The 15,484-nt window shown below is 45.3% G+C and overlaps 1 protein-coding gene across 2 annotated transcripts in view; it reads left to right on the top strand.

Annotated features, from left to right (window-relative positions):
* Window positions 1-10,827: 10,827 nt before the first annotated feature.
* The window catches only part of LOC137563238 (tropomodulin-2-like), a 102,481-nt gene continuing 97,824 nt past the window's right edge, over window positions 10,828-15,484 (top strand). Inside the window, exon 1 of one of the 2 annotated variants that reach the window (XM_068275447.1) lies at window positions 10,828-10,902. The gene's annotated coding sequence lies outside the window, so the exon portion shown is untranslated. The remainder of the gene's footprint in view (window positions 10,903-15,484) is intronic. The other variant, XM_068275448.1, reaches the window with a different exon arrangement.

The raw sequence follows: 15,484 nt of genomic DNA, 5'->3' as shown, positions 1-15,484 counted from the left end.
GCATCAGGCAAAGGAGGGGTAAATCGAGGTAAGACCGGTAAGGGGCTGGATTCAGTTGTAGCAGATAAAACACTTGCTGGGGTCTTCTACCTCACCTGCACTGTACAAAAAGTTAAAGGTTAATAAATTGTTAGCTTAACACTCCCAACACCTGTGAGTGGGGATGTGGAAATCGCCCATGAACATAGTAGGAATCTCAGTTGACAGTAGAGAGGATATGTTAATTTTCCGAGTTGATGCAAATTTTGTTGAAATTGGGCAAGAATCAAATACAGTTGCTGCCAATTTGAGTTGGCTGAATTCCAAAACTTTTCGGAAACTTAGCATCACATTGATCTTCTCTAATGGAAAGGAACTGGAGAGGTGATGGCAGAGAAGTGATAGATGTTAATAATATTGAAGGACATTTGTGCTTAGACCATGTAATTGAATCCCATCCAGCGGCAGTAATGGGACCTATGTGCTCTGCTGTGTGAAGCACTATGGAAAATCTGTTGACGCTATAGAAATGTGTAATAAGAATAACCTCAGTTAAAAAAAAAACAAGTTTTAATTTGGACAGGATGTTTGTAAATAGCTGCATGTCCCAGCTCTGGCTCATCAAAGCACTGATAATATCGGTGGAGTGCATTAAGTCAGGCTAGAGAACTTGCTGGACAGGCCAAACTGCCAACCTCTTGTACAACAAAATACTTATTCCAAAGCTGTAAAAGAAAAATGTCCTGCACTTTTTGAAGAAATCAAAGAAAAAGTTTTACATTTGTTTTAGATTGTGTGGAAAGGGGCTATATTTTTGCTGCTGGTAATGTACCTATCTGTTAAGGTGCCCATACGCTAAACAATTTTCCCCAGCAGATTTGATCATTGTGATCAAATCTGCTGAAGATCGATGTCCCAACATGGCCACCCAATCATAATTTCGATCAATGTCCTAAAGTGAACGATAGCACTGGATGGAAGATCTAGCTGGGAGGGCCCAGCAAGTCTCTCCTCCCCAGCTTATAGTGCTTCCCGTTGCATGGGTACATACAGAGGTATATGTTACATGAGAACATACATGCCACCCGGTCACAGAGAACAAGTGTCGGGGAGGCGGAGACACAGAAGACAAGGAGCACACTAGTTATACATTGTTTTAAATGGGTCCTTCAGCACTTGCTCCGGTTAGCACACAATGCACTAACGCACACCCTTTTACGATGTTTCGTCACAACTTAGAGCAATGCACTTTATGGTGTGAAAGGGCCCTAACTTTTAAGCTGTGTGCTGCAGCCCCCGAGTTTGCATTTGTGGAAAAAATGACCCGCTCTGGTGTGCACCAGCCCATTCACTTTCATTAGCCAAGCGGTTTCCTCCCTGCAAGCGTTTTAAAAAAACGCTCCAGAACCGCTCTGGTGTGCACCAGCCCTAAGTGATGTCAGCCGGGGTCTTCTGGGCTTGCGCAGAAGGTCCTCGCATGTGCAGAAGGCCCCCGCTGATGTCACTGAGCCAAATACTGGAGAAGATTGCGGCTTAACGGAGGAAGCCCCGGGTAAGTAAACAACGGCCACTTGACTCATCTCTGAGTCTTTAAAGCCTTCTTGTTCCTCTCCGAGTCCCCTTGTTGCACCGCCAGGCCTCTGTTCAAATATCCCGCCGGATGTGTCTTGAGGTCTCCTCGGAAGTATTCACTCGCATGTGTGCAGTACGGAGCAGCTCATCAGCAGATGTACTTGGAGGAGACCTGAGGGCCTCTTCAACATTAAAGTCGGAGGCTGGAATGGGGTGATCGGCAGTAGAACGAGGGGATGCAGAGAGGAATGGGAAAAGCTCTAGCTTTGGTGGTTACAGTTGTCCTTTAATTTGGGTGGTTATGTAATGTACACCTTATGCCAAGCTGCTAAACTCCTTTGTATGTATGGGAGAATAAGAGCACCGCATTAAAATCAACTGTTTTCTCCTCGGTTTAACCTAGGCTGACCCAGTAGCGTACACTAAAATTGCCTTCTTCCTGGATCCACAACTCCTTCAATATCTCCTTGCACAACCTGCTATCTTTTCTTGCATGAAACCAGAGGAGGCATAATGGCTCATGGTCCCTGTTGCTGCTTTTATTCCCCTCCTATAGACTCTCATGGCTCATACACATGCTCAACAAAAGTCTTTTAAATGCACAATTATCAACTAACTTTTGTTGTTGAAACAAACCAAAAAGTTGTTTGCTATTGTTCAAACAACTGATAAGACACAATTCAAGTCAATCCAACAGTTGGATTGGCTTGAGCTGCGACTTATCAGTTGTTTGAACAATTGCAAACAATTTTTTGGTTTGTTTCAACAACAAAAGTTGGTTGATAATTGTGCATTTAAAAGATTTGTTGAGCGTGTGTATGAGCCTTTACATCACTCCTACTCCTGGCTTCCGATTTAATGTTGTTGTTTTTTGTCCTGCATCATCTGGCCCACACACTTTACACACATTTTTAATTACACACAGTTACACACACCATCAAGTGGTAAGTTAAGAGTACTGCAACTACAGTCTTCCACTTCCACCTTGTTTTCCACTGCAAATTTTGATCATGATTTGCAACTATCAGAAAAATGTGATTCTCCATGTGTATGATTGTCGTTATACTTGTTACATTTTTCTGATGATGGGGGAGGGGTTGCATACAACATAGGAAAATCGCAAAGAAACTTGCATGGTACCCCGCTTGCTATGTGATTTTCATGTACGTCCATAGACTTAAACGCATATGTAAACGCAGGAAAACTGCAGAACACACTACACTTGTGTTTAGTACATCATTCGTTGCAGTGGGAATGGAGGCCTGCAGGTAGACTGATAAACACAGTCTACCTGCATCTGATCCAATATTAGATGCGGCCCGTGGAAGGGGCTCTAAGGCTCGTCTATTTAAAGAAGCTTAGGCCATTTCCAAAGTGCCTGATGAACACATTACTTTGTGGTTTGCCTGTTGATTATCTGCTGTCTGCTACCTACCCTGATCCTGGCCCATTTACTCTACCCATATCTCTACAGTGGTCCTGCTCACACTATCCATCCCCACTATACAGCAGCCCAGGGAAAGGCTGATTATAATGCTGAAGCGGCCTACTGAATAAAAACAGGTATTTTAAAATGCTTTTCGCGATAGTGGTCCTTTAAAAATGAAACAAAACACCCAAGCAGCTCAGGGTGCCCCAAAACTACTAGGAAAGTATAGGGTACTAAAAGAGACCGAAAAACCCTTCTTCTAAAAAGCAATGCTCAGTGTAATTTGCCTTCTTAAAACATAAGGTATTTGCGATAATTCAGCTTTAAGTGAGCAACTGTGGTCACCCCACAATGCATCACTACTGAATATGCAAATTATCTCTTTATGCCCCTGAAGCCAGGCTTACATCCAGTACTGCTGGTGTATAGAAAGCCTATAGCTTATGAATGCTACAGAGTCACATCAACCCAACATGCAGACAGACTGTTTTGGACTAGTGGTCCTCCTCAGTGCATGGTAGGGATTGATATGGCTCACTGGGGTAGGGGTTTAGACCAGTATGACAGAATACCCAAGCAGCTTAGGGCCCAAAATTACTAAGAAAGTATAGGGGACTCAAAATCCCATAGAGCCATATCAATCCCTGCCATGCACTGAGGACGACCAAAAGTCAGAAACAGGCTGTCTGCCTGTTGGATTGATGTGGCTCTGTAAAATGTATAAGCTATAGGCTTCCTATACACCAGCAGATATGATTTGGTAAGAGATGATTCACTAGCGCTTATTTATATTTACCCAGGGCTTCCTTAAACCCCATGAGCAGCACCACGAGGAGTCCCTCACTGTCCTCGGCCCCTTAAGCCGCTGTGTCTCCCGGTATTCTGGGCAGTCATTGCCTCCTGTGCATGTGCGGCTAGGCCACGCTCGCACCCCTCATCACACTCCTGTCCCCTGGAGCGTTCTGGGCAAGCGCAGATTGCTCCAGGGGACGGCAGCGCGACGGGGGCGCCTGCATGGCCGAGCCACATGCGCAGAAGATCACAGTGACTATCTGGATTACTGGAAGTTGTATTGCCAGAATGATGGGGCCAGGGAGGATGGCGAGGGACTCATCGCTGCTCATGGGGCTGGACAAAACCCAGGGGTAAGTATAAATTAAGCCTAGTGTACCATCTCTGGTACACTTTGACCCCCGGCCCCTTTAACGTCACACTCTTTTACAAACCTTTCTTATGGGGAGGTTCATTTTATAATTTTTATCTCCAGGTGTTCAGTTGTGAGAATAGCTGTTTCAATCAAATATTTCTCAAGCAGCTAAATAGTATGATGACAAAGGTGGATTGTTGACTTTGAAGTCACAACTTCAAAGTCAATGTTCTAGCATTTTACAAACCATCTGATTTTTGTCTATGTTATTTATCTTTGCATTCATGAATAATCAGCACAGTCTTATTTCCACAGGGCCAGAGTACAGCAGTGTTTTTTCTCATGTCTTGCTACACTAGAGTGTGGTATTTGGAATTCCAGCAGAAAGATTTGCCAAACAAACCACAATACAGCTGCAGATGATGAGTTCAAGAGAATGTGTGTGTTGGACAGAACGCGGAAACCTTACTGCTAGAGGCAGCATCAGCAATAACCCCACAATCTGTACAGGAAATGCAGACATTTGGAACATATTATATCTCACTCTCCCTGCCAACAGCTCAGAATGAGTAAAAAGAGCTAAATTCAGATAATGTGGTTAATTGTGTAAAAAAATGTTTAAATTGTGGAATAAATTAATTACTTTCAAACCATAATTGCACTACTAAATATTTACAGAAAACTTTGAGTAATCCTAATAGAGATGATAAAAGAGATAACATTCTTCAGAGTTAAACTAAGCTGCATATATTTGCATACACATTTGCATAAACTCAGGAGTATTTGCATATCATTGATCATTCCTAGCTCCTAATGGGTAATGAAATTGGCATGAAAAGATGTGAAGACAGTAAGGCCTGGTGCACACCGAGCGGTTTTTGATGCGTTTTGCAAACCGCATCCGCCTGTGAAAAACGCTTGGCTAATGTATCTCAATGGGATGGTGCACACCAGTGGTTTGAGGTTTTTAGCAAACCGCAAACGTGGGTCCTGCAGCACTTTTGCGGTTTGCAGAAGCGTTTCTGCCTCAATGTAAAGTATAGAAGGAGCTCAAACCGCTCTGGAAAACGCTAGATCAGAGCTGTTTTCCAGGCGTTTTTGTTACAGTAGCTGTTCAGTAACAGCTTTACTGTAACAATTTGAGAAATCTGCTACACAAAAACGCTCCAGAAAACGCTAGGCATGTTTAGAAAACGTCTCCAAACATGCCTAGAATCCCTCTGAAAATCTGCTTCAAAAACCTCTAGCGTTTTGCAGATCTGCTAGCGGTTTTGGTGTACTCTGGGCCTAAATTCCCAATTGGATCACAAACAGACTCAGCAAAACACCTTTACAATCAATGCTATACAGTAGAACCTCGTTTTAGTAAACTCTGATATAGTAAACTTAGTCCTCAACCTTGCACCTGTATGAATATACAACAAATGACCAATTCTGATATAGTAAACTACTTGGCCAGGTCCTTTGGAATTTACTATGAAGGGATTCTACTGTACCTGTGCTCCAGCTTATTATAAGCCTTGCTAACTGCTAAAACTGCACTAGCACTCTCAGGTAAATGCCAATGCCATCACTGTAACCCCAAATACAGCCAGCAGTGATGAGGACTTACAGTAATATGACAAGCAGGCTAAAGTGGGCAAATCAGTAAAAGTGTCAGGAGTAACTGTCACATGACCAAATTTTCTGTAGTGAGATAAAAAAAATCTTAAAGAGAACCCGAGGTGGGGATCGTACAAAGAAATCTATACACAGGTCTTGCTATAGTGCTTAGCCTCTGTTGCTAGTTGAATTCCCCCTAAGTGCCCCCTGCGCTCCGCTCCCCCCCCCCTAAATCACGGCCGCGCTCTCAAGCAATGTTTACCTTACTAATGTCACTCACGCCGCTTCCCCCCGCCTCCTGCAGAGCGCCGGGACGTGGGCGGGGACCGGTGCTCTGCAGGAGGCGTGGGAGCGCCGTGAGTGACACTAGTGAGGTAAATACAGCCCGCTGCGACACGCTGCGTGTCGCCAGCGCAGCTGTAATTTATGGGGGAGAGCGGAGCGCAGGGGGGACTTAGCGGGGATTCAACTAGCAACAGAGGCTGGGCACAATAGCCAGACCCAGCCTCTGTGTATAGATTTCTTTGTACGATCCCCACCTCGGGTTCTCTTTAAGTCACAATTTGGACAAGCTTTATAAGGTGAGCCTGTGTGAAGGGTTTGACATTTATGTTCCAGAAATGTTTAAGCTTGGTACAGGGTTCAGATGCCTGTAGGTTGTATGATCTGAAAAGCCTAATGCTGGGAATACACTATGAGATTTTTGGCAGATAGATGGTTCGATAGATAATTTCCGACAGGTCCGATCTGATTTTTTTATCGTTTTTCTGATCGATTTCACATAGAAGTGAATGATAATCATCGTGTTTTCCCAGCATAACGCCAGAATGCAAATCTCCTGAGTAAACCAGGCCATTTATCTTCATGGAGGAGGGGGAATAGAGTGGACAAGTCCACCTGTGGAGGGAGAATGCAGCATAACTGAATGGGAAACCTATCCTGCTGGATGTCTAATCCTATGAGCAAAAAATCCTATGAGTCCCAAAGGACTGGAAAGAAGACTTTACTTGTCTGATGCTGAAAATACACAGCTGGAAATACACGGCTCGATTTTGAGCCATTAAGATTGCTCCCTAATTTCCAACATGCCTGATCTCCCGCACGATCATTTCGCCGCTCGATTCCGGATTGAAGTGAATGGAAAAAGATAAGAAAAACGAGTGAATTGACTGCGGAATCGAGCGGCAAAATTGAGCCATGTATGCCCAGCATAAATGTAGAAATAAGACTATTTACTAATATTAAACTTTATATATAAAACACTAATATATTACACAGTGTTGTACAATAGACAGGGGAGACAATACAACATTGAACAATATAACATGGGGACATTAAAGAATTAAACAGTGGTACACAAAATAGTGTTGTAATAATAAACAATGGTGCATAAGGAAAAATATAACAGATGAGTCACTGAGTCCATATGGTGGCAGAGAAGATCACATGTGTCAGACGCCCCAGCCAAATAGGCTTATAATCTAAGTGGTGGAGGAGTGAGATATATAGGGGCTGCAGTTTAATGGGGGGACTGGAACTAAGAAGATGGAGGGCAGTCTATGGTAAACAGGTGGGTCTTTAAGGCTTAGTTGAATAAATAGAAGGCGAGAGTGAGCATGATGGGTGGAGGGAGTTCCATAGAGTAGGGGGTGTTGGAGAAGTCCGGGAGCCTTGTAAGTGAGCATGTAATGCAAGGAGCGGGCATCCGTAGAGTGTTACAGGAATGGAGAGGGTTGGGGAGTATCTCTGGAAAAGATATATGAGGGTAGGAGCACACTAGGCAGAATCGCGTATGTGGTTTCCATAACACATAGTGTAAAACACATATGCAATTCTGCCTAGTATGTACCTACCCTGAAAGGGGTGGTCTGGCGGATGGATTTATACACCAGGCATAGCAGTCTAAATTTAATTCTGAGGGGGGCAGGGAACCATTGAAGGGATTTGTGAAGAGGGGCAGCTGAGGAGCAACTGGAGGAGTGAATGAACCTGGCAACTTCGTTCATAACAGATTGCAGAGGTTGGAGTCTGATCTCGGGAAGTCCAGAAAGGAGAGCATTCCACTAGTCTACACGGGAGATATGGATCAGGAGTTTGGCGGTGTCGTGGGATTAGGCAGGGGCTATGTAGCAGAGGTGGAAATGGCATGACCTGGAGCATTCTGGTGGTGGTATCTGGGAGAGTGCCCTTTAAAGGGAACCTAAAGTGAAGTAAAGAAAAAAAGTTTCACTTACCTGGGTATTGTACCAGCCCCCTGCAGCCATCCTAGCCCGCGCCGGTCCTCAACGACTCTCCGTTCCCCTGTCACAGCTTAGTTTTGTTTCTGACGACTAGGAGTCGGTGGGCCACTGCACCTGTGCGGCCAAGGCTACGCGCATCCTTGTTTGCATTCCCGTCCGCAAAAGCGTCCTGCAGGTTGAACTTAGTCTTCAGAACTTCTGCGCTCATCAGACAATGGCAGTGTTCACATGTGTGTTGCTATTGCGGTGCGCCAGATTCCATTGTAAGAACAAGAGCCGAGCTGCGCGCTAGCAGACAAAGCCCATGATGCAAATAAATGACGAAGCAGTATCTTGAACTGCAACGTGCGTGTTATCGGAAGCTGCTTATCATTAAATTTATTGCGATGGGCTGCATCTCAACAGATTCAGTGCAATTTTAGCAGAAATCAATAGTTTCAAATTGTTATTGTTAAAGATTCTGTCTTGCATGCACATTTAATGCAAATTGTATGCACCTTGGACTTTACCCATTTAAAATCAGCAGGAAATTCATCTGATTGCTCCAATTCCAAGCTGCATACAATTGGCATGATATTTAACCTCCCCGGCGTTCTATTGAGATCGCCAGGGAGGCTGCGGGAGGGTTTTTTTTTAATTAAAAAAAAACTATTTCATGCAGCCAACTGAAAGTTGGCTGCATGAAAGCCCACTAGAGGGCGCTCCGGAGGCGTTCTTCCGATCGCCTCCGGCGCCCATAATAAACAAGGAAGGCCGCAATGAGCGGCCTTCCTTGTTTTGCTTAGATCGTCGCCATGGCGACGAGCGGAGTGACGTCATGGACGTCAGCCGACGTCCTGACGTCAGCCGCCTCCGATCCAGCCCTTAGCGCTGGCCGGAACTTTTTGTTCCGGCTGCGCAGGGCTCAGGCGGCTAGGGGGGCCCTCTTTCGCCGCTGCTCGCGGCGAATCGCCGCACAGCGGCGGCGATCAGGCAGCACACGCGGCTGGCAAAGTGCCGGCTGCGTGTGCTGCACTTTATTTGAAGAAAATCGGCCCAGCAGGGCCTGAGCGGCAGCCTCCGGCGGTGATGGACGAGCTGAGCTCGTCCATACCGCTCAGGAGGTTAAAGGGGTTCTGTGGAGTGTAAAAAAAAAACAAAAACAGACACTTAGGCCTAGTGCACACCAGAGCGGTTCGGCTGCAGTTTGCGATCCGCTTGCGGGTGCGGATCTGCTAGGGTAATGTATTTCAATGGGCTGGTGCACACCAGAGCGGGAGGCGTTTTGCAGAAACGCATACTCCCGGGCTGCTGCAGATTTTGGATTGCGGATGCGTTTCTGCCTCAATGTTAAGTATAGGAAAAACGCAAACCGCTCTGAAAAACGGCACTTCAGAGCGGTTTGCCAGGCATTTTTTGTTACAGTAGCTGTTCAGTACAGCTTTACTGTAACAATACATGAAATCCACTATACCAAAACCGCTACACAAAACCGCAAAACGCTAGCTGAAACGCTGCAGAAAAATAAGAAAAAGCGTTTCAAAATCTGCTAGCATTTTGCGGATCTGCTAGCGGTTTTTGGTGTGCACCAGGCCTGAGGGCTAATGCACACCGAGCGGCTTTTTCAGCGTTTCTGCAGCCGCTTGCGGCTGCGGATCCGCTTGGTCAATGTATCTCAATGGGGTGGTGCACACCAGAGCGGGAGGCGTTTTGCAGAAACGAAAAATGCCGGGGTGAGGCATTTTTTGGATTTCGGATGCGTTTCTGCCTCAATGTTAAGTATAGGAAAAACGCAAACCGCTCTGAAAAACGCCTGTTCAGAGCGGTTTTGCCGGCGTTTTTGTTACAGAAGCTGTTCAGTAACAGCTTTACTGTAACAATATATGAAATGTACTATACTGAAATCCGCTGCAGCAATCCGCAAAACGCTAGCAAAACGCCATAGAAAAATAAGAAAAAGTGTTACAAAATCTGCTAGCATTTTGCGGATCTGCTAGCGGTTTTTGGTGTGCACCAGGCCTAAAGCCTGGTGCACACCGAGCAGTGATGTAGCGTTTTTCAAACCGCTTCCACCTGTGAAAACGCTTGGCTAATGTATTTCAATGTGATGGTGCACACCAGCGGTTTGAGGTTTTTAGCAAACCGCAAACTGATCGCTAGCAAGCATGCGGGTAGTGTAGAGAAGCAGTACAGAGCCACAAAACATATCCAACTCATAGCTCCCAACTTTTTGAGATAAGAAATAGGGACACCTAAGCCAAACCCATTGTCACGCCCCCACCACACCCATAGTCATACATATATATATATACACACATATATATATATATATAGATCTGAACATGAGAGGGAGGTTCCCAAAAAGTGACTGTCCCTCCGAAAAAGGGACAGTTTGGAGCTATGACAACAAGCTCTTGTCAGATATGTTCTGGGGGTCTCTTCTTGGGTATTTCATTTTTTTTTTTTTTTTAAATACTGCCGCGGGTACACTTTTGATGCGGGTGACAGCAAGAGCTGCTGCAACAGCCTCCTACTGTATAAACCCAACCACTCAGTAACAGAACCCAAGAACTACAACACAGCCTCTGCTTGACAAGAAGATAACTAGTGTGTGACGTCAGATAGTTTGGCACACAAACGAAAGACCTCAGTGGTCTCCGAGAAAATGTCCGCTAGCAACATCAAATCATTAACATAGCTTAGCATATTCACTCCACAACACCAGACGCTGGCTTCCTAAGTACTGACATGTAATACACAATCACACAATAAAACTACTAAACGACAGTGAAATAAAACTCATGTTTAGCCCCAAATAAAGATGGCGGTTGCCAATACTTCGCAGTCCACCTCTTTGTACTGGGCTGAGCAATGTCGCCCCTTAGCGGTCCGGCGGCACAGTGCAGTAGCATCCTTGAGCATCATCACGCACGGGGAAGAGGCTGCCGCGAAGGGTGAGACTAGCGATTCTTTTATATACTTTAGATTTTAATGTGTGGGCAGCGCCTTTATCTTTGGTGTATCCGAGTATCACACAGCAGCCTCCCGCAGTGTGGTTGGCAAGCGGATGATTTCTGCATCCTTGCAAGGCATGGCATGGACCACCTGTTTTATGCAGGGAGGATCAGCCAGCTGGCCATGATGCTGCACGATGATAGTGATGATAGCAATAATCAGTGGTGAGCCTATAAACAGGAGTGATCAATAGATCAGAGGTCTGTGTGCTGAGGACTGAGGGGGATGTGACAGAGGCATCCACACACTGCAGATAGCGGATCAGCACAGGCTAGACTTCTCTTTGGAGAAAACTGGGTGTGTTGTGCTCATCACAGCAAGCCGCAGTACAGGAGTCAGGCACTTTATTATTACTTGTTCCATAGGCTGACGTGCTGGGCATGAACCTTTGTGAATATTGCTTCCACATAAGGCAAGTGACGTTATGAAGACTTTAATATGCATGATGATGATTGGCATATGACACATACAGGACAGGATAGAGCCAGGGTGTCTGATGAGTTTTCTTTGGATTGAAAATGTTCTCATTAGGTGGGAGAACGATTCTGGTCCTTTCTGTGAGGCAAGGGCAGAGAACAGAGAAATACATCCTTATACCTCATTACACTATTCTGCATTGACCACCAGCATAGAGCAGCAGCATGGTTCTGCAGAGTTACTAAGAGTAGTTGTAAGCCATGCCTAAAATCTGCTCTCTGCATTCCTCAGTATGTACAAGTTATTGGATTGATTTGCTGCTGCAGGTTCTCCAAGCAGAATCACCAGTTATCTGCTGTGATCTCTGATCTCTGATTTGTGTTTTGAGTTTAATGACACCATCATTGAAGACTTTCACTACTGTTGTTATTTTAGTCTTGTTGTCTTAGCTGCATATAAAGGGAGTGTTTTCATTAGGCCTCTTTCACACTATACGCGTTGCTGTGCACATTTTGGCAACGCATTTGGGTGCAATCAGCAAGAACATCAGACAGCACTATCTGATGTTCTGACTAAATGCAATGTGCAGCAGTGAGGTGCTTTCGCACTGCTGCACACATTTTTCTATAAAGCGCAGCACTGACCCATACAGTGTAGTGAATGGGATCAGCAGTGCACAATGGCTCAGATGGCATGGGATCGCGTGTTTTGCGTTCCGTTCGCAATGCCATTCTGGGTTTAACAATGTGAGAAAAAAATTCCGAAGGAATCATAAATGTAACGCATTCGTCGTGTGTTTGCTGTACGATTTTTTTGGGGGGCTTTGCAAAGTCACATTCACAGAAACACAATTACACCAAACATGCAGCGTGTTTGCGATTCCACAAGGCTCTCATGACACTAGTGGTACAGAGTACCACGATATAGGGAACTTTCACATTGACATGTTGTGTTTTGCGCACTGTATGTAATGTGGTGTGATTCAAAGTCTGTGAACAGTTCACACCTCATCGGGTGTGATGCAATGCAACTGATTCTGTTGTTAAAGCTTTGATCATTGCACAAGTTAACACACACAAAATGTTAGTCAATGATGGGGCTCATTAGTCAAGTTGTTTCTTTGCCTGGGTTACCTCCCATGCCACTGCAGATGTTGCTTCTGGTTGTTATTATTATTATTATTTAGTATTTATATAGCGCGGACATGTTACGCAGTGCTGTACAGAGTATATATTGGGTATCATTCATAAAGAGGCTGTCGGTAGTGGGGGAAAACACCGTTCTTCTCCGCAACCGGTACTTTAGACTTCTGGGTGGGCATTCATAAAGAAGTGTGTAGGTGCGGTGGCAGTGCGGAGATTCCCCGAACTAGGCTGGCGGTAGGCAGGCGGTAGGCAGGCGGAGACACGGAAGCTGCCGAGTTGATACATTTCTCCGTGTTCCGCTCTGCTGCTGCTGCCTGGGAGGTCTGTGTGTCTCCATTCACTTGCATTGGTATCGCCACATCAGAGGGAGCGGGACTTTCCGACCTGACACCGCTGGCGGTATTCTTTATGAATTAACATTTTGCTACATTTGTTCCGTTAATCACCGCACAAGGCGGTGATTTATCACTCTGCTCGGTATGTCTTTTTTTCATGCGGAAAGAGGCTTTATGAATGCTGACTTTGCCGAGTGGTCGGTAAAGTCAGCTGTTTTTAGCATTTCCGCATGCGGAAATGCTTTATGAATGATACCCATTGTCTTGTCATTCAACTGTCCCTCAGAGGGGCTCACAATCTAATCCCTGCTATAGTCCTATGTCTATGTATGTATCGTGTAGTGCATGCATGGTAGCCAATTTAGGGAGAGGCCAATTAACTTATATGTAAGTTATCGGTTTTTGGGATATGGGAGGAAACCAGGGTGCCAGGAGGAAACCCACACAGACACAGGGAGAACTTACAATTTGAATCAGGGATCCAGCATTGCAAGGCAAAAGTGCTAACCCCTACTCCACCATGCTGCCCATTGTGTTATATGCTGCTTATGTTATATGCAGGTTATAACAGCACACAATGCATCACCCCAGTGTTAAACACTTTCTCATTCACTTGAATGAGATTCGCATGAAGGATGCATGCTGTTGGCAGGCTGAGCTGTGGGTGGACTGCTGCAATGTAGTTGAGGGTGGCCAGAGCCTCAGCAGCGATTTTGAAAGAAATTTGCCATGGCCGCATCTTTGATGACATCAGAACAGGCAAGTATTCAACCCTGACCAGCACCATACCCCCCCCCCCCCCCCATGTTTCCTCATCAAAACAGAGCCTGTCATGATAGGTTCTGTCATTTTTACTGGTGGTACTCTTTAATATTCATTATAACACCTGTAGTTGCAAAACATATTGGGGCTGATTCATGAAGCTGCTCTGCTGCAGCAGCGTGAGCTACATGACAGCACTGCAAGCTAAATACAGGGAGGCACGCTACGCACGGTTGTGCAGGGTAGCGTGCCTTCCTTAGTTGCGCACCATGTATATTGGGCAACGCGCGCGCCTGAGTGCTGTGAAGTTTCACGACTGCAATACTTCACTAGAGTGGCCGGTAGGTTGCAATACTTCACAGCACCCAGGAGCCCGTGTTACCTTGTAAATAGGGCGTGTAACAAAGAAAGGCGAGCTACACTGCACGTAGCGTGCCCCCCTGTATTTAGCTCACGGTGCTGTCATGTAGCTCATGCTTCTATAGCCGCGCAGCTTTAAGAATCAGCCCCATTGTCTGCAACCTAACCTTTAATAATTGAATCTACCCAATGTTGGTATTTTAGTTGTGTAATGTCATGTCTGTAATGTCAATGATGTAATGTCAAGTTCTGGCATCTTCTTGTCTTGGGAACTTAGGTGGTACTCATATCATCTCAGTGAACAGGAAAGCTGCATCTGAGCAGAAACGCTGTCGCTACATTCCGGTGCCCACAACTCTTATATCTTCAGGGCCCTCCATGGCCTCCCAGTACTCATGGTGTGTCCCCTGTGTGCACAAATATGGCCTGCTCAGAAGCTGCTATATATGCTGCCACCTCTCCCCACAGCTAGGGCATTAGTGATAAGGGTGCCAGCAAAGTCACCTGGAGTGGAGCGGTTGGGGAATGAAGTTAAGTCATGGGTGGAGGGAAGGGGCTAGCCTGGCACTACAGGAGGGTCACTTCTTCAGCACCAGCACTCAGATCCAGGTGAAGAGCCAAAGCTGTAAAATTATTTTTTTCTAGACTTACTGCCCTTTAAAGGACTCCTGAAGTGAGAGGAATAAGGAGACTGCCATATGTATTTCCTTTTAAACAATACCAGTTGCCTGGAAGTCCCGTTGAACATTCTGGCATCAGTAGTGTCTGCACACTTGAAATAAGCATGTAGCTAATCTTGACATATTTTTCTCAGAAACACCTGATCTGCTGCATACTTGTTCAGGGTCTATGGCTAAAAGTATTAGAGGTAGTAGATCAGCCACGCTGCCAGGCAACTGGTATTGTTTAAAAGGAAATAAAGATGGCAGCCTCCATATCCCTCTTACTTCAGGTTTCCTTTAAACCTATAAATACCCTACTTACATGTCGGCCAAGTATAATTCCAGCCAAAACGCAATATTTTAGTTTCAAATAAAGTAAAGTTATAACATCTGTCGATGATTTACCACTTTCTGTGCCTCCTTGAGATGTTTCTCCTCACTTTCTGCTCTGGAAGATCCTGTAACAGGAACACAAATCAAGGAGAATATTCCCAGTGAGAACACAGACAGCAGTAAAAACCTTATACATTATATGTAACTACAAATGCTGCTTTTAGTTCTGTATATGCCCTGAACTATTTACACCAGCATTCCACAAAATAGTCAACGGCTCCTTACAAGAAGGGTGGTTTCCCTCTACTCTGAAAGAAGCAATCGTCAGGCCACTATTCAAGAAACTATCCTTAGACCCAGATGCTCTAAACAGCTACAGACCTGTCTCAAACCTCCCCTTCCTGGGAAAAGTTATTGAAAAGGCTGTCTACCTCCAACTTGAAGCCAGGCTCTCCAGAAACAACATCCTTGACCCTCTTCAATCTGGCTTCAGGAAATATCACAGCT

The sequence above is a fragment of the Hyperolius riggenbachi genome, chromosome 3 (assembly GCF_040937935.1).
Source record: "Hyperolius riggenbachi isolate aHypRig1 chromosome 3, aHypRig1.pri, whole genome shotgun sequence".
In the NCBI taxonomy this organism is placed as follows: Eukaryota; Metazoa; Chordata; class Amphibia; order Anura; family Hyperoliidae; genus Hyperolius; species Hyperolius riggenbachi.
The sequence above is the reverse complement of the archived record's forward strand: the minus strand, read 5'-3'. Positions and strand labels throughout refer to the sequence as shown.